Genomic DNA, 24,832 nt, shown 5'->3' with positions numbered 1-24,832 from the left:
GACAGTCAGCATCCTCTTGCACAGTGGATTACTAAAGCCATGACAGCTATGTTAGCATTAGATGTGCATCCAATTTCCGTCGTCAATGCATCAAGTTTTAGCAGATTAGTGTCTACGTTCCCAAATTCCATCTCAATTCCATTTCTCCGGAAGAACAATTCCTCAGCTGTACCTGGAGTTTAAACAAAAAGTAATTCAGTCCCCTATAAGATGCCATTGTACCGACTATCCACTTAGCTACAGATATGTGTACAAGTGATACTGGTCAGACAAAAGAGTACATGACCGTGACAGCCCACTGGGCAGGTGTATCGCCTTCAGCAGCACAAGGTCCTGTATCATCATCATCATCATCCTCCTCATTCCTTCAGCATAGTAGAGCTAGCACACAGTCCCAGGTCATTCACAGCATACTGTCATTTGGCCACTTACTAGTACAGATATGATACTGACCATCACGTAATTACAGATTTAAACATTTAGGATTTTAAAAGCAAAAACAACCCATAGATATATATATATAGATAGATAGATAGATAGATAGATAGATAGATAGATAGATAGATGTCACTGATATTGCACCTCATAAATTGCTTTCAGATTTAAGCACTTGGATTTTTTACAGCAAGAAATATATTTTTGGGAGTTTGCGCTGCTCAAAGTCATACACCAACCTGCTTTTTCTCCACTAAGTATTTCAGATGTCACTGATACTGACTTTTGCACTACTGCCTCAGGATTGAAACACATTGATTTTAAAAGAAAGAGAGAATATTTTTGTCCACTCCTGGTTAGTTTACTAATATACTATTTCAACCAGTAGCCACTGCATGTCCACTCTTCACTCTCTCACACCCAATTTATTAGCACACAATTCCAGAAGAATGATCTGTAAATAAACTGTTAAGGTTTGTGCAGTACAATCACAGCTATTGCAATATAAATTGCCTCTTTCACCCTGTCCAACCCTCTACAAGTGACTTTCTGAGCACAGAATTGGAGCAAACGTCCTCCCCACATGCTATCACTTCTATAATGGCAGCTGAGAACAGGGGGGCAGGCTATATATAGAAGATATTGATCCAAAACTCACAAGATGCGACATTTTACTGGAATGATGTTTTGTCTCGTTTTCAGAACGGAATTTGGAGCAAGAAACTGAGTCATGACTCAATGTTAGGGTAGCTGAGCAAAAGTGTAGTAACAAATCCCTCAAGGCTGCTTCTTTCAGAACACGGTACATGAAAATTCCTTTTTTATATATTTTATATTTTTTTTTACAGCACACATTAGCTGTGACACTTTTGGCCTCCTGGTAAGAGAATCCTGCTCAACACCCATTTTGATCCAGCAGTAGAAAGCGGATTAGCAGCAGCAGATCAATTTCCTCTTGTCCTCTCCCTAAGGATCCTAAATGGTCTCAGGAGGAATTTCTCATGCAGTCTAAACAACTGACTGCTACCGGCATTGGTGTTTAAAACATAAGAAATAGAGGCAGAGGTTCCAGGCAAGGTCATGAAAACATTGTGAGTGGCTGAGGAAAAAAGCTACATTAACACCAGTTTCATTTATGACCTTATTTTATTTGCACATTTAATGAATGAAGCTAAACCCTAACATCACTACTTTATTAAAAACTCATCAAAACGCAGTGTCTAGAGTAAAGACAATCTTCCAACATTTATCTGTCTTTTCTGAAAGAACTTCAGCACCATCTCTAATTCATTTCTTGTTTGCCTTATAGCCAAAAACTAATTAGTCCCTAGGGATAGAAAAGGGTTGTAATGTGAGGTGAAAATTATAAATGACTAAAATAATAATTAGAGACAAAAATAATGTTTGAGCTGCACTTACATAATATTTTGTTACAGTCATCAGTTGCTGAAATTGTTCAGGGTGTGTTTGGACCATGTTGACATCGGCCCAAGTGGTTTGTAATGCAATGAAATTGGCCACAGACAGAACAAGTACTCTCAAGAGGATGTGTCTGCTGGCAATAAAACCAGCTGAGGGAGCAGCAGGGGTTAGACAAGTGCCTGGAAGACTGTGGCCTGTGAGTATAATAGTTTGTACATATTGCTTTCCTTAGAGATCCATTGCAAACTGAGCACAGAATTCATAAGGGAATCCAGAGTTCTTGCAGTGACTATGCTTCATTAACCCGTTTGCTGCAAGAGAGAACTTTAAAATACTGTACTGCAACACATTATCATACGGCTTTTAATATCTGTGTCAAAGTTTCATTTTTTAACACTTCTTCTGTGCACAAATAGCTCTTGTATAGTGATTTCCATGAACATAGTGTTGCTACAGCTCAGCTAATATGTATTGCTGCACTCGGATTCTGCATGCTTATACTTGCTACTGAGTTGATATACATTATAAATTCTCAGGATTATTACAACAAATGGTTAAGAGGGGATTGGCCCTGGATTGACCAGGACAGAGAGGCTGACATCAGACTTTCTAGTAATGGAGTCTAGATTGGCGAGGTCATAAAAGGGATCCTTTCTCAGCCCTTTGGTGGGTGTCCTAGGAAGACAAGAGAGAAAAGTCTACTGAAATGTAAAAGCAAAGAAACGACAACAAATGCTAATTTAAACTTTATAATCTTAATCCTAACATTTACATAGTTACATCATTAGCCCAGAGTCTAAATATATATTTCTCAAATGTTGTATTTTTAACGGAAAATAAGTAGCATAAAGCCATATAAAACAGATTTACATAGTGCAAGTTTTTACATTATAACACTAGCAGCAATCAAATATATACTAAGATTATTTATTAAGAAACATATTGCATCTATTTACACTTAGGTTATAGTGACGTGAGTGTGAGGTAATCTTAAATGTCATGATGGGTAGTTATAAGGATGGAAGGAGGGGATCCTTGTCCTTCTATAAAAATCCATAGGGGGCCATATGGGTGAAGTCACAGTTTGTTGTGTAGATAAAATGTGAATACTTTCATGCTTGCAACATATCATATGTGTTTATATGTGTTTTTTTGAGTAAGGAAACAGGGAGAGGTTCACTTTGCTTTCAGTCTCCTGCTATTATTGTTTTTTGCTGCAACTAAATTATGGGAGGTCAATATTACAGAGTATTGGTCAGGTTTTGAGGAGGATAGCAAAAGAGAAAAATGTTGCAATCTTTACATATTGGTATTTCAAGCCGTGAACTAAAGAGATTATGCACTTTGTCCAAAAATACAAGTCCACCATATGCGATAAAGGGTTCCCCTATGTTCCACAGCTCCTCCAAACAAATCAGGTCAGATGTATAAAGCATTTTAATGATTTTGTCAGGTGTGCATTAGCACCGATAGTATAGCTTGGGGTGTAGTACCAATTAACGGTACTGAGTACCCCGACAGAGGACAGAACGGCATGAGGAGTGCGATGACCTAGTACACCGACCTTGAAAAAAAACTTCTGCTCAGAATCCAGATTACTTCATATCCCGATTGGCTGTCTTGTACACTGCTGAAAATGACGTTATTATAGACACCGACTTCCCTTAAAGTAACCCTAAATCCTAACTCTTAACTCCTAACCCTAACTCCTAACCCTAACACCCCTAACCCCTAAGATATTACTTACAGGAAATATATAACAGGCAGGTCCGTCCAGCGCCGCTTTAAGGGAAGTCAGTGTTTCTAATAACGTCATTTTCATGAAATGTTACAGCCAAAGTATGCTAGACCACATGGAAGAGTTAATTCCACACTGACTGCATAGCTTTAATAGAGTCAAATGTATATATAATGTCATAAGTTTATTAGATTTAATTCAGCTGCTTAATACAAGGATCAGCAAATCACATTCTCCAGAGTGTTTATACAGTCACTGAGACACCTACTGTAAGTCACCTTAGATTAGTTACGCCATGATCAGAGCAGGTGAAATAAAACTACTCATCGTGAAGAGATGTGTGGTAAAGCATTCTAGTTTGAATCTCCAGAGTTTGTCTTTGGATATGATCATAGCTTAGGAAGTCCCAGTCTCCCATTTACAGTAATATCACTTGTGTGTCCAGTCTCCTCTTTTTGTTGACCCACATATGTCAAACAATGGTAATACCGTAGGATTAAATGTTAAACATGGTGCTCCTGTTGTACCCAGTATAAGAATACTGACATGCTATACTTGACAATGAAATAGTTATACAAAAATAATAAATGTTTTCTTTTAGTGTCTTTATTTTAAAGTAATATATGGACTCTGTTCTATCATTGATTTTACTTGCATTTTTGTGGAAGACAATTCTCCGTAATCAAGTTTTATATGTAAATGCATACACTTATTTTAGCAAAATCTTGAATAACAGAACTCCATATATTACACTAGCATAAGGACACTGCAATAAAACATTTATCATTTTTCCATCCTTTGATTTTATTATCAAGTATAATATGTCCATATTCTTATATTGGGTATAATAGGAGCACCAAGTGTAACATCTAGTGTTATTGTTAAATATTTTGAGTGTGGTGCACCTGTAAGTGTTTACAGGCTGCATCCTGGTTTTCTGTGGAGCATTATGGAAGTTCTGTTTGTCTATATAGTGTCATAAGATTGTATTGGGGTTACCATCCTCTGGGGTAGATGGTTGCACATCACCCAGATAAATCACATGAGGCCAGTGCTTCAGGTTCAATAGCCTCAGCTAGATTTATTCACAAGCTTGCAAACAAAACAAAACAAACAAAATCCTTGCCATCTGGCTACTAACTAATACAGAGATATTCCCTCTCTCTAGAATGAGGGGTATAGTGTCCCTCACTTAAACCAAACAATGGAACTTACAGATCAAAATTGCAATATCTCTCAGGAGCCATCTGACCTCCTCCCCAGACAGTGAGAGACTCACTAAGCTGCCTAGCCTTTTAACAATACTTTGCAGGTGCGACTCCTTATTAGTCTGCTGTGAGACTGCCAGACCAGAACAGCCCACCCTTTTCTCTCCATACATAACAGCAGAGATCCTTACCATATTGTCCTACAGCTGAGAAACACTTTGAGAAGCTTTTCCTCAGACACAAACAATCTCCCTAGTGTTTTAAAATAGAAATGACGAATGCGGTATTTGATCTATCCAGGAAAGTAACTTCAGTGTCCTTATCCCCAACTCCACTTACAGCCCTCCTACATATCTTGCCTGAACAGCTGCCTAAACATCATCGCTATGTATGGGGTCATATTTTGGTGGCCGCTAGAGCGGCATTGCCACAGTTTTGGAAACAACCTTCTCTCCTTAGTCTCCATAAGGTTATAGCAAAATTCCACTTTAGTTTCCAAATGGAGACCTTGGATGCTCTATAGTCTATGGCACCATCCTCCTCCATTGTAAAGTGGATGTTGTGGCATATATTCTCTGTCCCCAACCGAGATACCCCTGGCTTCTGGTTTGAGATCTTACTGCAGTGCTACCTCCTGATTTCACTAACTTTTGATGTCATGTACCTAATTTAAGATATGTGGCTAGATATTTACTGTTATGTTTACTCCCCACTATATAACACCCCTTCCATCTTTTTATTTCTGTATCCCTCTCCCTTTTAAACACAAAATTCTAATACAATTTATTAATGATAAAATACAAATGACAGGAATTTAGGAATTACATACCTGCCATTCACCTCTTTCCCAGGGTTTGTGTCACAATATTAATACCATAGGTCAAGGTGTATGCAGAAAAGTCAGTCGCCTTGGGAAAAACAATGGTTGTAGGGCACAAATTACCCGTGTTAGTAAATGAACATGAACAGTTAATAAGAACTGTGTATTTTGCGTGAAATCTGCATTTCACCATCATTAGCAAGGAGGAGTCATTTTTATGGCTTTTTAAATGAATGGAAGGTCATCTGATTACAATGGAGGATAAAGTTTAAGTTTCACAATAATATCTGCAGTAATCATGCATGTATGCCTATGCTTGTGTGGAAAGATGGTTATGATTTAGCATTTTTGCCTTGTGTGCAAAGACCCTTTCCCACCATCTGGAATAGGTACCTGCTTGAAACATTCAATTAATGAGTGGAGCTGGTGAAGAATCAAAGTGTCCATGAGGTGCTGATCAGAATCGCTCCATGTTGCACAGCATTATGCTCATCTCTTGGATTTTTCAGCGTAGCTTTAGTTGCATGCTTTATAAAACCACCTTTCAAATATACAATATACAGCACAGGTTGTTGCACAAAATATTTCCTTACAAATCATCTCAAAATAGATGTCTATGGAGAAACAAATAGACCTCATTACTTCTCTATCCTTATCTATTACCCGTCCTACTAATATGAGTTAAAAAGTAAGAAAAATAAGTAAATAGTAAAAAATAATCAAATGACTTCCTTGATGTGTATGTATTTCTGCATGTTGTCTTTAAGGCTTTTATAATTTAATATTCTATGCACCTGAGCAAATCATTGACAGCACTGAGAGGATAGTTCAATTTCTTTGGGTCTCCAACCTCTTATTTTGTGACAGCTGCTGTGGTGCAGGAATCCTGATAATCGCTTTGAGACGCTGATATATCTCTTCTAATCTCTGAATTTTTATCCTCTCACATGCAGTAGAGTTCATCACTGGAAAGAAATAAGTGACCTGGGCCTAGTATTTGAACCACAATTGCCCAAACACTGTACCACTGACTAAAACTGCTACCAGAGTTTATTCCCCTGGCTGCTATCACTATATATATATATTTATATGCATAATCTATAAATAAGTATTGTAGTAACTGCAGGTGCTAGATTGCAACTTGTTCATGCAATTTGGGACCAGCCTAACATAATTAAAAGCTGTGTGACCACACTGTGCAGGAGATCCGTGGAAAGTTTAGCATACTTACCAACTTTCTGTTGGTGAAATCCGGGAGCCTGCAGAGGAGGTGGGCGTAACGGGGGGGCGGGGCTCCAAGTGGCGTCATTTTGGACCTGCCCCCATGACGTGATGACGCAAAATGCGTCATTTGACAGCGGGGGGCGGGGCCAAACGCCGCGATTCACCGGGAATCGCGGCGTTTGGGACTTAATTCTGCCCACTTCACTAGGAAGTGGGCAGAATTATCCAGATGCGGGGGATTGCCACACTCGCCCGGGAGCCCGGGAGACTCTCGCAAAATGCGGGAGTCTCCCGGATATTTCGGGAGAGTTGGCAAGTCTGAAGTTTAGTAGATAGCAAAGTGAAGAAGTGTAATGTGTACTGTAGGAGGCAGACATGAGACGCTTCAGTCCCAGTCCTAGGACAAGTCAGAAGCAGACAGGTTTATTGCTTCCTGAGAATTGGATTCTACTAGACAGGGGAACAAGAGACATAAGTACATAATTGCAAGACTGTTATAGTGACCAGTTGAATACATGAGGCAGTCCTGTCCCTGGAGAGATGAACAGTGAGAGATCATAGTGACTGACTGAGGAAGGACTTTAGTCGTGCCAGGACGATGGACTGCATATTTTGATACTGTAGCAAAAGAAAAAAATGCAAGTTGCTTAGCCAGCCATGTAACAGAGAGAAGCCAAGAAATTAGTTAATGCCCTGAATGGCTGCTAAGTATTTGCTGCTTTCCTGCAAACAGGTAATTTTCCCCCATTTTAATGATTAAAGCTGATTGATGTTAAAAGCTCACTGACTAATGGCTGCTACCTTTTAGATTGCACCAATCACAGTATATAGCAAAATATACATTGAATGTTGCCAATAAATATGGCTAGCAGCTAATGTTTTACCAAAATGATGCTGTCAGCATAAAACTCAGACAGAAAAACATCCTTAGAAAACAATAGCAGTAGTGAACACTCCAGGGTTGTGATATCTGTGCAAGGCAAAACAAGAGAGCCACTGTAGATCAATTGACTACAAATTTCAACTTGTGGCATGAGCAGCCAATTTAATAAAAAATGTCTCACAAGAAGAACTCTACAGAGCAGGACACCATAGTCAGGTTGCAGTGAATAAACCACTCATTGTATGTGTGCATCAGAGAGAATCTTACATTAAACATACTGGATTTTGTGGCTTATGAATGCATCGTACATGTGGAGAAATTTTGCTACTGCTTTAACAAAAGAAGGGACCTAGATCTTTCTCCCACTCATATATGTAAGAGGTAATGGTGACATCTTGCTTCACAACTAAGCCATCTGCTACAAAGAGGGATTACCACAGCCAGACCGGCATTTTATTTGAGCTTCCGCTAAATTGAAGAATTTATCTACTGCCTTCCTCGTGCTGTATGGAGGGGTGATCTAAGGGTCACCTTTCAAAGTGAAGGACAGTAACTTAAAATTTTAGTGGCTGGGATGAGAGGGAAATCTGCCAACCCCCAACCCCTTAATTTGAACAAAATTAACCTAAAATATTCATAAAGAGCACCCCATTGCGCCGTGGGTGGTCGCCCCTCTGGCACAGCCCTAGTTGCGGTTCTGGTGCACCACACTTAAGTCCCCATCTTGATCCATTCAAAAGAGCCTACAACTAAATAGTAGATCAGCAATGACTTGGGAGAAAAACCTGAGCAAATGTATTGGCACAGCTGCTGAGATGGAACAAGTACAGTAACCAAAAGTACAGTTGAGGGATATCACAAATTTTTATTGTATTATTGTTTTTACAGTATATGTAGCACCACCATATTTTGAAGTATTGTATAGATAATATTGAATAATTTCTACTAGTCGCTGCTGAATTGGAGCTTACAGTCTAGATTCCCTACCTCACAAAAACTCACACGAGGGGGTAAATGTATTAGGTGCGATTTTGCAAAATCAGCGATTTTCTTAGGAGAGTTGAAACTCGCAGATGTATGAACCTGAGATTTCATGTAAAATCGCCAGAGATGTGTTTCTGTCAAAAGCGCTATTTCCAAAATTGATAGGTATCAAACTCCCAACTGTTTGCCAATCTAGCTATAAAAGTCTCAAATGTATGAAGCTGCGATTAAGCAAACTCTCCTGAGTTTACTTTAAAACACGCCAGATACAACACGCTGTATCCTAGCCCATTTTCCCACGCTGTCATGCGAAACCCCTAATACTATAAATAGACCTAGCGCAATGAACTAAGTTCATTGCGTATCGGAGCTTCTACACTGTAGAAGCTGTTTGCGGCGGCTCTGCTCTTTTTTTTATTTTTTTCAAGCAAGCATGTTGCGGCTGGGATAATAGAAATATGTGGTTGAAGATAACAAGACTTCAAGCAACAAGGGGGCCCTCCTGGCCAAGGAGAAATGAAGACTGCAATCAACAAGGGGGCTTTTTGCCCATGAAGAAGAGAAGACATTAAAAGCAGGGACTTTTTGATACTAATAATTTTCAAGCCGGATTTTGGGAATTACAAATTTATTTGGGACTTGTTCATGCCGGACTATTGGATACAAATTTCTTTGGGACTTGGTTTACAGCCATTTTAGGATTAAAAGCTGCTGACAACAGATGGATACATCAGTGGTGAGTATATGGGCATTTATTATTTTTAATAAAAATATTTGTTATAAATGAGGGTGTTTACTGTCTCTATTGTGGGTTTATTATTTTTTTAAATGTTGTGGTTTTAATGAGGGTGTGGTGGCTTATTTAACATTTTCTTTTGTGGAACTACAGGTCCCAGCCAGCCGTGGGTGTCAGGGCATGTTAGCACTTGTGGTTCTCCAAGTGCCAACATGCCCTGGCTGCCATGGGTATGCTGGTGCTTGTAGTTATACAAGTATGAGCATGCCCACACTGTTTATGGCACCCTGGCTGGCTGGGACTTGTAGTTCCACAAAACAAAATGGCGTCAGTTTATTTTTTTTACACTTTTATCGCTGTCTATTACCCTACACCCACCGCCCAGGGGTTTTAGCACTGTACTGGTTGTCCCTAGAGGGGGGGCCCGCTCATTTTTTCGACAGACATCACTCCCTAGGGATTCCAGCCCAGCGCTGAAAAGCCTGGGGTTGGTTGTCATTATGGCAGGGGGACCCCTGCCATAGTGCCACCCACACCCCGGCTGGTTTGCCTACTGCTGGTTCAGTGAAATTCGGGGGGACCTCTTGCAAATTTTTTCCCCCGACTTTCACGGAACCAGCAGTAGTCTGGCAGCACTAGGGTTAATAGTTAACATTAAATATTTAATTTTGATCTGTTTTTTACAGTTTTGACAGCTGCCGGGACCTCCGGCAGTATATATATATATATATATATATATATATATATATATATATATATTCCATATTCCGTCCAAATAGCTTGGTTTGGGTCGCTTTTGATAATATATGCACTGTGATGGTTCCCACTATAACAGGAATACTGTGCTATAACAGGGGTGCCCCTGTCATAGTGGAAACCAGCACAAGGCTGGTCAGATTAAGCCTATTGGAAAGCAGACCGCATAAATAAAAAATAGTGTGGACCTCAAAGAGGCTATCAGCCCTCTGCTAAAAAATGTAATACAACCAGTAAATAATACTGTGCAAATGACTATGTGCTCTTAATTTAGGATAGCTGTACATAGCTCAACTTCTGATGGATTGATTCACTCATCTCTAATGAGTACACCCAGTTCCAGCACAACTCAGTAAACAACCATGTTTCAGAGGCGCTCCCCCTGTCAATACATCATCCTGTCTGTCTAATAGGTGCTAGTGCGATCTCCTCATAGAGCTGAAGTGGGGGCACTCAAATAGATAGATTTGGCAATATACAACATAGTAAATGTGTATGCACAGAAAAGACCTGTGTATGCATCATTGGACATGGTACTGATAGGTCATGTTCTATCTTGCATGCGCAACCGTCATCACTAGTAATTGGCACTTATACCTGACCTGTAGCTGGTGCAACTAATACAACAAAAAAATGTACCTTTGAGATGCTCAGAGCTCGATTTGGACACTGCTGCGTGTGCTCGAACTTGTTCAATAAAAGGTATCCACTGGCACCCACTCTCCTTCCACAAACCCTACTCATGTTTAACTGTATAATGTATGCTTAAACTGTGTCTATGTATATACTGATAATATCTCTGTAGACTAGCTGGGGAAAAAGTGATCCTGCAAAGACTGCTTCAAGTACTGTCTGCTCCATAAGTGTGTAAAAAACAGAGGCTATGTCGAAGAACTATGAGGACCAGCGATCTAATCCCTTCATCCTTGTTTTCTGCGGGGTGAAATTGAAGCAGGGCACTGCCATGCTGGCAGCCGAGGAGCCTCTCTAACAAGAAATTGAACATGACTTCCCTGGGATCCAAAATTTCTTTCCTCTTGGCTTGTTTTGGTTATGTGTTTGGGGGTGGGAAATGCAAACAGAGGATTTGGGACTGCATTCCTGTTATCCCATTCAGATTTACTGAGGTTTGTCACTCGCTAGTGGAGAAAAAAGTTCGGAGCTTGCCCCAGAGCAACCTGTATACAGACCCGATTAGTACTGGGTCATGCCACAGGACACCCAGCCATTTCCATTATTATCTGCCGCTTGTTGGCTTGTCATCAACACAGTCTCAGGACTTCTTGCACCAACCTTCTTGGGATACTGGTGGGGGAACAAGATACTGTGGACTATTGTCTGTAGACACCCCGTGCCAGAGTGGAGAAAAAGAAATACAGTACAGCAGCATCTGCTGCAGACTTTGGACTTGTCTCATTTTATACAAAGTATGGTTTTTGGCCGGAGTACTTTTTACACCTTTTGTCCCCCAGATCTAAAAGTTTCAGGAGGTGGGTACTGGTGATGTTCAATAGAGGTTGAGCCCTACCAATAACTATATTTAACCATATGTTTGTTATTTATTATGTATGCTTAAACTTTGTCTGATAAAATGTCTCTAAAAGAGTCACCTTGGAAAAGAACCATAGGCGCACCTAGCTTTTGCAACTGCTGGTAGCGGGACTATGTACGCAGAGAACCAGCACACACACACATAGAGGACATGCTATTAAGAACGGAAATGTTAATCTCAATAAAAGACTGGAAAAGTTTTATCGAGGGAGGTTATCAATTATCAATGATTTTGTAATGCCTTGTGGAGCCAGTGCCGGCACCTGGTCCAGGAATGAGATGGACCACTGTCATTCATTGAAACGCCCGTGGGAGATAAGAGGAGTGGAGCTGTCACCCTCTCTATACCCAGAAATCTCAAGCATGGGCACCAGAGCAATGATAAAAGGCCATGCTTGGAAACCAGAAGAGAGATTCGGTGGTGATACCTTGGAAGCTGGCGATCTTGCAGGACTGATCAAGAGACACAGGCTACAGGTCTATCGCATGTGGTTCTTATAGTATGAATCTGTGTGCCTGCTGAAAGTGGAGTGACACTGAAGCATGACTACTACCATGCCAGCAGAGATGGGAGAAGAGCCTCCCTAATAACAAATTGAGCCTGAAGCCCATACTCCATGGTTAACTGTAGCCATCTAGCAGTCCTGAGATCTCCACTCTTGGGTTCAGTTCTGAGTTCTTGTTTCCAGTTTTAGATTTATTTGGTTCTGAGTTTCCATGGGTTGCATCTCTCTGAGTTCCCAGTAATGAGTTTCAGCTCTGTGTGCCTGGATACAGGTTTTGGGGTTGAGCTCTTTATGAACGGTTCCAAAATCCTACAGATGTGAATTCCAGTTCCGTATTCTGGCACATAACCCGGTCCTAAGTCTCTTTCCTTTTTGCTAGTGGTACTCCAGATTCTGTCAGACTACAGTGTATACCTTGACACCTCCTCGATAAACAGAGGTTTAAACAAGACCCGCTACTTAAGCTAGACCCAAGGTTCCCATTACGGATCAACAAAATCAGACAAAATCAGACGATTGTGACAGTTTGTTCCAGCCATAATAGATCAGGAAGAAAAACATACCTTATACACAGGATCGGTGCTAGCATTTCGGGCAGCCCCATGAAAAAAATTAAATTTGCGCCCTCCTTTTTTATAAATTATTTGTTCATTCAATTATGTTTTTTATTTTAATGCAACTTATATAATACACTTTAATAAAGAGAGTAATACAAATAAATACATTAAGCAGCAAACATGTATTGCTTTATGAATAATATAAATGAAGAATATGTATTCTTTGTAATAAGATTTAAAATTTTTGTCTTATTAGTTTGGTTGTACCCCCTTCATCACACAGTGCCCCCTTGTAACACGCTATCCCCCACTCTCCTCCACCACACGCTGCCCCTCTCTCCACATCCACATTGCTGCCTCACCCTCTCCTCATCCACATTGCTGCCCCCCCTCCTCATCCACATTGCTGCTCCACCTCTCCTCATCCACATTTCTGCCCCCCTCTCCTCCATTACACGCTGACCCTCTCTCCTCCACCACACACTGTCCCTCCTCTCCTCCACCACACGCTGTCCCCCCACCTCCTACACCACACGCTGCCCCCTTCTCCTCATCTACGTTGCTGACCCCCTCTCCTACATCATACGCTGCCCCCTCTCTTCCACCACATGCTGCCCCCCCTCTCCTCCACCAGACTCTGCCCCCTCACCTTTTTCAACCTTGCTGTCCCCCTCTTCTTTTTCAACCGTGCCGCCCCCCTCTCATTTTTCAAACGTGCTCTCCTCTCCATTATTTACTTACCATTCTATGACCTTCTTCTGTCTATTCTCTTCTTCTGTCTTCTGTTCTTGGCTCAGTGTGCTGCTCCTCTCTGCGCGCTCCTCACTGACAGTGTCGGGACGTGATGACATCATGCCTGACACTGTCAGTGAGAAGGAGGGAAGGGGAGGAGGCTGACGTCACCGCAAGGTCTTTTTTCCTGTTTTTGTTTTTTTTTCTGTGCAGGCTGACAAGCAGGGGATGGCAGGCGGGTGGTGTGCCCTTCAGTCTTGGCGCCCCACTGCCTTGTTTACCCTGCTCACCGCATTCCGCCAGCATTGCTTATACACAGTACAAAGCTTCTCTGTCCTCACTGAAACTGCTCATCTTGCATTCCCTTCACATCAACTGTTAACGGATAACAACTGAGCTCTGCATACTCAATAACTATCCTGGCTCACACCGTCTTTTTTCTCCTCTTCTCCCTCAAAGAATGTTGGGAGTTGTAGTTCTTCAGTGCCCGACAGCGCCTGCACAGCCATGTCAACAAAATAGAGCAGTAATGAATTTTCCATGCTAACACTGGAGCAAAGATGGGTTCTACAGAATCCCTGCTGCCATAGGTTAAATTAACTAAATTCTGCACACCCAAGCAAAGTGTAATGTGCTGATAAAATACACCCAATTCATTTTTAAGGTTTGTTTTACAAACCTTATTGTTATTATTTGTTATCTTTGGGTCACCAATGTTGATACGAGTAGGTAGAAGTAGCGGTAGCCTGTAGATTTATTAAATGTTCAAAGCAGCGCTGATTATTTCTAAAGATGACAAAGGGACTTAGCCACTTCTGTGAATGTGTAAGTGAGGGCAAGTCTTCATGTGATAGGTGAAGAGGAGAATAGATGCAAGGGTCCCCCACCATCTCAGAGTAACAAATTGTTGCTCCTATCACACTGATGAGGGAAGATCAGTTGTGTTAAATGTACCGTCGTCATAGTAAACTAAGTTCATACATCCAACTTATTTTTTTTTTTATAAAAGTAAAATACAAAAGAGACTACTAGCTTTTTAAGAAATATGTGGTTCTGTCATGGAACAGAAAGAATGTATGTAGAATGGTTATGTAGAACTCCTGTCAGCAGGTTAAAAATTCCCTGCAGCAATCCTCTCCCTGTCCCACATGCCGGGGAAGATCAAAGCGTCAATGTTTGGCACAACCAATAGTCGGTTTTTCAGACAGATGACAGATCATAGCCTTCTGAGAAAAACTGGCCAGACTTCATAGAAGAAGAGAGCAAGGACACCTCTGTATGACTTCGGTCGTAGAGTACATATGATGACCTATAAAACTATGAGAATGCTTTAGGTATAAATCCCATGGTTTAGCACTGTTCAGATAATGTTTTAATTAATAATTACTATTTGAAACTGTTAACAAAAACAAATAATAAATTAAGTCTCAGTTAATGCTTTACATCTTCTTTTTTGAGAGTATGGGTCATTTAGAAACTACAATGCATCTTTATTTGTGCAAAAGCTCCTACTTGTCCACCTAAGCCATTGCAAGGTAAAGGCTGACTTTGCAGACCATGGAACTGTACCTGGAAAATCAGACTGCACCTAGTTAAGTCTTTCTCCTAAAATACTGCTATTTATTTTGTGTCTTAAATTAATCGTGAGAGTTAAAGAGCATCACATCTTTATTACGTGTAATTTTTGTGTGTTTTATTTTGTTTTCATTACACTGGTTAAAGTGTTTAGAGTTGCGCTTTTCCACAGAGGGGCAATTAAAAAATATGTAAAATCCATGCTATTAAGATAAAGCGTGGAATGCTTGCTTGATTTATTGTCAGGACTTGTAAAATATCTTTGCACACAGCAAAAGTTTGTTGCGAACCAACATGGGGAAATCGAGTAGTAAAATGGGAATACAAACACCTTCATTGCAAGAACTATGCCAGTTTTTTTCATATAGAGCAACTCTTCTCCTACTCGTTTTTTGATTGATCAGTGCACACTTTATTTACATGAGGGATACATAAAAACAGACTTAAAAATATCACTTGCAAGTGTACTGCGTCACAGCACAGCTGAAACACAATACACAATGATACAAAAAGCAGTCATACTTTATAGGACAATACGGTATGTGGCACACAATGTGTCATCTACGTTATTCCGCATGCACTGCACTATGCATTCATCACTTGAACAAGACAACGTTTCTTACAAAGAGTAATGTGTGTGATTGGGAAGGGGAGGGTAACAGAGGGGAATCACAGGGCTGAAGCTTTATTGAAAAGACAGGCACATATAGAGAGAGGGGCATAAATGGGACAATATATTCAACAAAGATCAAGCATTGTGATGGGGGAAGGGGAGGAGGGTAAGGGAGGGGGAAATCACTGGTGCGAGGCTTTATCGAAAAACAGGATCATCTTGGGGAGAAGACGGAGAATAAGCGGTGTATTCAGTCCTCTTCTACCTCAGGACTGTCAGTGATGGAATAGCCTTTTAGCAGACTGTGATGTCTTGGACCGATATCTTTTACCTTTCACACAAGGCAATTCCTTGCAAGCCACAAAGTGTCCTTAACACAGTTCACTAAACGCCAGGCCTCCTGCGTTGCCGCATAAGTATGAGTGCCAAGAAATAGTGCGTAAAGTACTGAGTGGTACGAAAGACTGTTCCTGGGCACAATGACTCGAGGTTTATATTTCAGGGCATCCAAATGTGCTTTTGCAGAGGGGCATTCACAAAAGAGGTACATAGATATTTCCTCTTTCAAGAGTCTTCACAAACAATGTCTGTTACTGCACAAGTTCCGGGAGTGTATGAAAATAATTATAAGTACAATTATTTTCTATTTATTATATTATTATATGTATTTTATGATCAAAGCTGATTTTAATTATGTATTTTATTGTAAATATAATGCTTATAGATATTATGGAAATAACATGATTGATTATGTAAGACCATTAATTATATGTTTATATAAATCGCTATGTAAGGCACTTTCATTTTTCCTATATAGGTATCCATAGAACAAGTGGTTTGTCGGACATTTTGTTAAATTGTCCAAAAAATCATTTAAGTATTTGCTAATACGTTAAAAATCGTTTCAAGTGCTATATTTGAATTTGGTGGCTGTAATGGGTATGCACCTTTTCATTATTTTTTGACAGAATCGAATAGGCAAATTGTTATTTGTTATATTACGGAATTTATGACTTCCTAATGGGAGCAGCCATTTTGTTAGTGGAATTCCCCATGTTACCTAGTTCTAAGTCACATGATTTGATCAGTGGCCATTTTTGAAATGATTATCCTATTTGATTTTGGACTAAAGGGAGAAGACTGATGAGGTCACCACTGGGAGCTGTTATGTAGCACTACACAGGTAGTTCAATTTAGGTGCCTGGACAGGGCGGATTAAAATGTATTAATTAGTTCACCTATAAAAGTGTGCGCAGTGTGAGAGACCACCCCTGATGAAGTTGTGTAACCGTAAGGTGGCCTGTAACAAAACCCGTAAGGTGGCCGGTAACATCACTTCCGGTCCAGTCCCGGCATGATGTTCCACAGGGAGACTGTCTTCACCATCCATTTATGGACCAGATAAGTGATATTACCTTCATTTTATTGTAAGGGATTTTAACAATTGGTGTAATAAACATTTTTTAGACTATTCCACACATGTGGTCAGTTGTTGAGGTTTGTTATTGTTTCTCCTCAGGTGTATTCTCCTTTCCACATTGGATTAAAGTTTAAGTGGTATCACTCAAGCAGACTGAGGAGGGATAAGGGAGGATATTATACAGAGAAGCCCTGTTTAATTCATCAATTGTACACAGTTCGTCCATACCTTTGTGAGAACAATCTTACTTGCTTTTCAATAAAAAAATAGAAGTTCAGTTTATCAGTGTCGTGATTTCTCCTTATCTTCATATACTTTCATAAATGTGTTATATTCAAACGCAATAAAAAAAAATTTGCTCCACCGCTGTGCATAAACAAGCCCCACTGGTGATGATTGTCTATTCTATCACCCTCAATGCTCTTCGTGACTGACAGAAATTCAACCAACAAGTAAAATACTTACACTTGAATTAGTGCTTCACTCACTTTATTTAAAACAGTTTAAGTGTCTTAGTTGCTGCATCCCATGATAAATAATCAAACTTGATGAAGTCTACATAACTAGTGTTTTATGGTCCCTGATGAAGCAGAGTAGTTCAAAGAAATGCGGAGGTCTGGACAGGATGAACTATTTCTGTTAATTTCCTGAGTTTACTCTCTGAAAGACTGCTGGATTAAACCTTGGATAACTCAAGTTTATTGGAGTGTATCTAAGAGACTTTGCAAAATAAGTTAATATTCAATGACATTTTACATTAGCTGTGTATTTATAATGCTACCACTTTATTTTTTTGTTTTATTTATCTAAAAAATGAAATCGGTTAGTGTCTGAGCTACTGCAGTGATGTACACAACCTTTCCACAACCTGTCATCTTCTGTTCCTGTTTTAGGTTGCCTATCCTTACCTAGGGAGCTGCACTGAGGTCCCTTCAGGAGTAAAATATGTTATTCATTAATCTAACAAAAATCACTCAATATTTCTCCTTGTTCTGACATCTTTCCTCAGGCCTCCAAGCAAGTTTAAAATTTAGTGGACTAAGTACGACAATTAAATTGTTATTAAAAAAGACAAAACATTCCCAAATAGAGCCTTAGGGCAATATTTACTAAAGGGCAGTTTGATGGTGCCACTGTTTTTTCTGGATTTTTTCTGGTGGTTTCAAACAGACAAATTTACTAAAGGTGAAGCCACCAGAAAACCACCTGAAAACTTCAGTTTAACAAAGCACCACATTACAAATCGTCATCTCGTTTTTTAACATCATAAAAATACTGTTAGATTTATTAAGTTGTGGTTTGCCAAAAACCGCCAGAAAAAAAGAGGTTGTGAGAGGCTAGATTGCTTAACAATTATGCTTATTGTTTTATTATATTATGGGGGCAATATAAATATAAAATTATATTAAGTTGGCAATAATATTTTATTGCTAACGGGGGTAATAAGTATTTATGTTATGATTTCATGATGGGGGCACCATATATAATGCACACACACATATGGCTCTACAAGAGCCTACCTTTTTTGGTGTTTTTTTTTGACAGTTTTGACTACATTGCTGGTGGTTAAGGTGTTTTAATACAGGTACACATCTCAGGCGGTTAAGCATTCTAGCCTCAAACCATTTGGAACATTAAACTAAAGGGAATTTGGTTACGATGTGCAGCGGTTTCAAACCACCATTAGACACGATTATTAATAAATCTATCACTTAGATTTCGAAACTGGCTCTTTTCTGGATCTGCAAACAGTAAACAATGTTCTCAAGCATGTAAATCTATTAGTTTACTGCTCTCAGAGCTGTATCTAGGACAACAAGACATGTGGCCTTGGCCAGTACGCAGGGTTGAAGAGGGAGCCTACTGCTAACACAGTAAAGAATGTCACTGTCTGTAGCACTGTGATAACCTGTACTAAGTGAGGAGCAGCTTTCTCTCCTGGCAGGGTGGCAGCAACCCCATACTCAGTCTCTCAGGGGTGCCTGTCTCCACACTCAACAGTCCCGCTAAAAAATTATAGTACACCCCCTGACATGCAGAGACGTGCAAGATGCAGAATACAAGAATAAACAGCAATGTTGGGAAATTTACAACATAAACAAATGTCATTTTGTCATACCAATATTCAAAGGAGGCAAGCACATAGGCATTAACAATAGTATATAGAATACATAGCTTATAAAATTAGAAATTGAGGGATTTGTGCTCAAGGGCACTGACTTCATGTGCACGTAATAGGTTCATGTGTGTTCGTGAAACCCCTCTGGTACTGGGATTGTGCGGTCACTTATTTGGGGTATCCTGTTGCATGGGACGCACACGAGGTCACCCTCCTCTTCTTCTAAGGCATGGGTGTGGCATCCACAAACACGTGTGATGTGGAGTGGTCACTATTGATGGTGCAGTGCAATATGAAATAAATATTGGGCGCCTGGCCATCTCAGTTTGAATACAGAAATAAGCGTTATTTTAACTCCTTCTCCTCCAGAACAGGTCACATTGGTTGCAATAAAATGTTGTTTCCTTAACGCTAACTCCTCCAGTAAACACTTAGCAGCAGTGAAACAGTTCTGGCAGTTGACATGCCCGGTGTTAAGGGTTATATTGTTACACAGCAGATAGTCAGAGTAATCATGAGTACAGGCACGCAGTATGCATTACCAGAGGTTCTTTCACTCTTGTTGTGCAGACGATCTGCTACATCAGTGTTTCTCAAACCCAGTCCTCAAGTACCCCTAACAGTGCAGGTTTTCCATATCCCCTTGCTGGAGAACAGCTGTAGTCCTTACAGACTGACACATTGAAACAAATCCACAGGGGTATAATTATTTCCCTTGTCACCTGGAAAACCTGCACTGTTAGAGGTAGTTGAGGACTGGGTTTGGGAAACACTGCCCAGTCTGCCCTACATCAGTGACCTTCCTCTACAACTACAGCCACGCTGCTTTCATGTAGCGACTCCCCCTCACAGTATGTGGCACTTTCCAAAAGAGCTTTCCTCCTGCTGTTATACAGTAATCCCACATATCCAGGGACCTTGCATCATAATCCCCACAATGAACTCACCTACCTTTACCACGGGGCTGGGCTGCACGTGCGTAACACTGGATGCATTACATGTTTTTAAGAAGAATAATATTGTGTCCAGTGAGATACGTTTCTAAGAGTCAAATAATATAGGACTTTTATAGTTGCAGCTGGTTTTAAAGATTTGTCCCAAAGCTTGAAGTGATGCTATGCGTGCACATTTTTTCTGGCCTCAATATGTCCATGATAATCTGTAAATGTTGCAAGTTTATAGTGTTGATCAATTACATAATAAAATTGTTCTTTTTCTATTTGTTATACTCAATTCTCACCATCTAGTGTTATTTTCTAGGCTTCAAGATAATATTTATTTAAAAGAAGCATTTAAAAGGTAATAAGGTACTCTGCAGTCAAGTTTGATCAAGGAGACTTGTTGAGAGTTTTAGTGCTCCAAGGCCTGCTGAGTCATAACCAGCTTCATGTAGAGTTGGATGGATTTGCTCCCCAAACTTTCACAGAAAAAAACAAAACAAAAACGCATTTACGTGCATATATTCAGTTGGATGCATCTCAAGATGTGTTCAGCTCAACACACTAACATGTGTGTCAGGCTTATGTAAGGAGTAACAGGCATATACAGCTTAGGTATAGCATAGAGATGTGGCTTGACAGTGTAAGTAGTAAATGCAAAATTTGCATTTCCCTATATGTACACAAAATACTATAATGAAGGGTCCTATACATTATTATTATTATTATTATTATTATTATTATTATTATTATCGTAGATTTGTAAGGTGCCACAGTGCTCTGCAGCGCCGTACAGTAGAGAAGACAAGGACATACATCAAACAGGACATACGTAAAACAAGAACAGACAAGGCAGACAGAGGACAGTGTCTGTACAGTGTTATTAATAAATGTGAAAGTCTCATTTATCTTGCAAAATAATCACACTAAAGAATTCAGCTCTCTCAGTGGAAGGGGCATAATTAGCAAACGCGTCATTTGACAGTGGGGGCGGGGCCAAACGCCACAATTGTCCGGGAATCACGGTGTTTGGGACCTAATTCTGCCCACTTCACTAGGAAGTGGGCACTTCCTAGTGAAGTGGGCAGGATTCGGGAGATTGCCACACTCTCCCGGGAGTCCGTGAGACTCTCTCAAAATGCGGTAGTCTCCCGGACATTCCGGGAGAGTTGGCAAGTATGGGAAGGGGTCATGATGCAATCAACCAATCAGAAGCAGGTTGCTAATGGTCTTGACTGTCATTATCATCAGGACATGTATGTGCATCAGTCCTCCAACACCAGCAAGAGACACGTCTCCTGACAGGCGTAAATGGGTGGGGTTTCTTTGATAATAGTTCTTTGTAAGCTGATTTACACATGCACAAAACTACAGTGAATGGTCTGTTGAAGTGGTACCAGTATCACCAGAACAGATTAGCAAGATTTTTTTTTTCAAATGCAGAATGTTAAATGCAGTGATTGTTGTCATCACCAAAAAGAAAAAAGCATAATTATTGCCGAGAATGGATGAATAATACATAGGCTATAGGCCTTATTGAGAATTTTCACAGTAGGCTGGTGGTCTAATGAAGATGCCTAGTGTGCTTTTCTTTTTTCAGTTTTACTTTCTTATAGAGATGGGCTGGCTCGGTTTCCTTAAAACCGAACCCACCCGAACTTTGGTGTTCCAAATACCGAGCCGAGTCAGCTCGGCACTCTCGCGACTATCCGGATTCCCCAACGAGGCAAAACGTAATTCTGACATCGTCGGATCTCGAATCTCGGATCTTGCGAGTTTTGGAATCAATAAATACCCGCCTCTATGGCGATCTAGTGCCATTTGGGAGAGGGACAGAGAAGGGTTTGGTCACAGTATAGAGCAGGCAAAATGATAGAGTAGAAATAGGAGGGTGGTAATTTTTCTGAATTGGCATTTTTATCTTAATTTCTGAGCGCTGAAACCCTAATATAGCAGTCAATGCACTATATTTTTCTGAATTTGCACTAATAGGTGTAGGGTCTAATATACACCCAAAGAGAAGAGGTGATTTGGTTATTTTTATTATTCTGCAAGTCCTTTCAGGCTTTTTTTCCTGAATTTGCACTACAAAGTGTAGGGTCTAATATACACCCAAAGACGAGTGCTCAATTGCTAAGAGTCATTGATGAAGAGGAACACAAGCAGGCTTGTCTGTAGAATTTACAGGCAAATTCTACTGCATTATATAGATAACACCCAAAGAGAAGAACTCCATTGCTAATTGTAATTGGTGAATTGGCCTGCCTGGCTTGGACTAAGTATGCAGTTACATTTTATTGTACCATAGCTCATACAAAAACAGGAGGGCTGGCATTGTTCTTGTCACTCTCCAGTCTAAGTCATGATGATACTAATCCTTCTACCACATGTACTAAAGTCTAGGTTCAAATGCATACTGTTTTTAAGTCAGGGAAACAAAAATGTAAATAAAAATCTTGTACCTTTTTAAAGAAAAAAAAACTCTCTAGAAAAGGGTGAAAGTTTACTGTAGAAAAACATAAAATTGCCAACATGCCATTCTACCCAAAATATTATCAGGCATACCAGCATCAGGTAGCTCCCTTCTCTTAGCTAGTTTTCAGCCCCTGTTGCAATCTACAATGTCATCATAATCACCCTCATCATTGTGTACATCTTCCTCAAACAAAAGTAATTCATCCCCGCTGGAATCCACCATCATAGAAGTCTGTGTACTTTGATGTAATTGTCGATAATGGACTTCCTCATGGAATTTGTAGTTCATTTTATGGCAGAGCGGTCACGATTTTTGGGCAATTCTTTTTTGAGCAGATCAAATATCAAAATGTTGTGCTGACTCATCTTCATCACAACTGGGTGTCATGGGAAAGCTAAGTTTATTCCGAGAAGCAATTGCCAGAGAAACTGAAGGAGTAGATGTCATTACAAGATGTTGATAGCTCTTGGATCCTGGCGAAGCGAATTAAGTACTTAATCTACAATTACAATATAGTTAGCAGATTTACTTAGTTTTATTTCATCTGTAAAATTTCTCTAGCTGCTTCTCAAAAAGTATATTTAAGGCAATCACTTGATCACCGTGTCTGCACTCTCTTCACAGGTGACTACTTCGCTGGACTAAAGTACATTCCCCTCAAATGCTAGTCTTCTTGCAGCTGCTGCATTCACTTACATGCTTCTGCAGAATCCCAAAAATGACCCTAACCTTTTCGGGACAAAAACAGCATCTCCTGCATGTCATTGTCATTTTTTAAAAGTTCTGTAACACCAAGTTGATTGTGTGAGCAAAACAAGAAATGTGATGGAATTCTCCCCCCCCCCCCCCCCTGCAATGCTCTAACAATATTGGTTTTGGATATTGGATTAGCTATGTTGCAATGACATCCCTTACTTTTTGTAACAGTTTGTCAGCTGTATGCCTCTTAGTGAAGCCGCTGATACACAGAGTAGCCTACTTCGGAAAAATGTGACGTAATGGGGTACATGCTGCTGCAATCTCCTACATGCTGTTGGAGAATGGCGGTAAAGTCCAGAAAATTTTCCAGCCACAGACAGCATCTCCTGCACGTCCCTGTCATCATCCTCATCAGCAGCGTCTCATTATATATCACCAGTAATTGGACTGCGCTGTACAGAGCAGGTGAGAACTAAGCAGAAACTATTATAAGTTATGTTAGTTATGTAGATAGTTATATGATATAGTTATAAGTTACGTTAGCTCACATCAGTCCTTACCTCATTTAACTTTGTCTTGAATACAGGTGTTTTTTAATTTACCAAGGAAAATTGTGTTTTTTTACATTTTGGTTTCCCTCACTTTAAAAACACTATGCACCTCAGTCTTTAACAAAGGCTTTAGCAGATGACATACAGGCATTCCTATCATCAGGACTGGTGCCAGCAGCTGCTTGGTGCTCCTGGTCTGTTCTCGACTGAATCGACTGAATCCATATCGATGCAACAGTACAATGTCAGTACACTTTAAAGAACACTGCCAAGCCTATTAATAATGCTATGGCACAATACAATGTGAGTGGAGACTTTGAAAAATAAATTCAAGGCCGATTATTTCTGTTGAAGCACTGAACACTGGCAACAATTTGGGGGTGAGCTATGGCACAGTCTTTTGGGCGAAAGTATATGAAAATCATATTGTGACCTGTGAGGTGCTAAAAATTGACTATAAATTAGTGTTATTGAGGATAATAATAATGTAGGTACAAAATAAGAGTTTTAAAACCAAAACCAAAACACGCAAGGGTGGTTTTGGGAAAACCAAAGCCAAAACCCGAAGGTAATCCAGATCCAAAACCAAAACCAAAACATGGGGGTCAGTGAGCATCTCTACTTTCTTATCACCTGGCGGCAACAGGGGGTTGTTCAGGGTGTCCGTGGCAGCTGATAGAACAGTTAGGGGCAGCACGTCATAAAAGGGGAAGTCCCGCAGTGAAAGTTGTCCCTGCAATGAATCACAAGCTGTTTGAAGCAGCATCACTAGTTTCTTCCCACACACTGGGTGCCAGTTTAACTTCTCCCCTTGTAGGTATCATGTAGCCTATTGCTTCAGCCACTACCTCCTCTTTGGTGGCCCCTCTTTCAAACATATCACCATTCC

General features: G+C 40.2%; 1 long non-coding RNA gene across 5 annotated transcripts in view; it reads right to left on the bottom strand.

The window, feature by feature from the left end:
* Window positions 1-1,562: 1,562 nt before the first annotated feature.
* LOC142140427 (uncharacterized) overlaps window positions 1,563-24,832 on the bottom strand; it is a 107,310-nt gene continuing 84,040 nt past the window's right edge. For all 5 annotated transcript variants that reach the window (XR_012688469.1, XR_012688473.1, XR_012688471.1 and 2 more), the window contains one exon: window positions 1,563-2,532. This is a non-coding gene — a long non-coding RNA (uncharacterized LOC142140427). The remainder of the gene's footprint in view (window positions 2,533-24,832) is intronic.

The sequence above is a fragment of the Mixophyes fleayi genome, chromosome 2, assembly GCF_038048845.1.
Source record: "Mixophyes fleayi isolate aMixFle1 chromosome 2, aMixFle1.hap1, whole genome shotgun sequence".
In the NCBI taxonomy this organism is placed as follows: Eukaryota; Metazoa; Chordata; class Amphibia; order Anura; family Limnodynastidae; genus Mixophyes; species Mixophyes fleayi.
The sequence above is the reverse complement of the archived record's forward strand: the minus strand, read 5'-3'. Positions and strand labels throughout refer to the sequence as shown.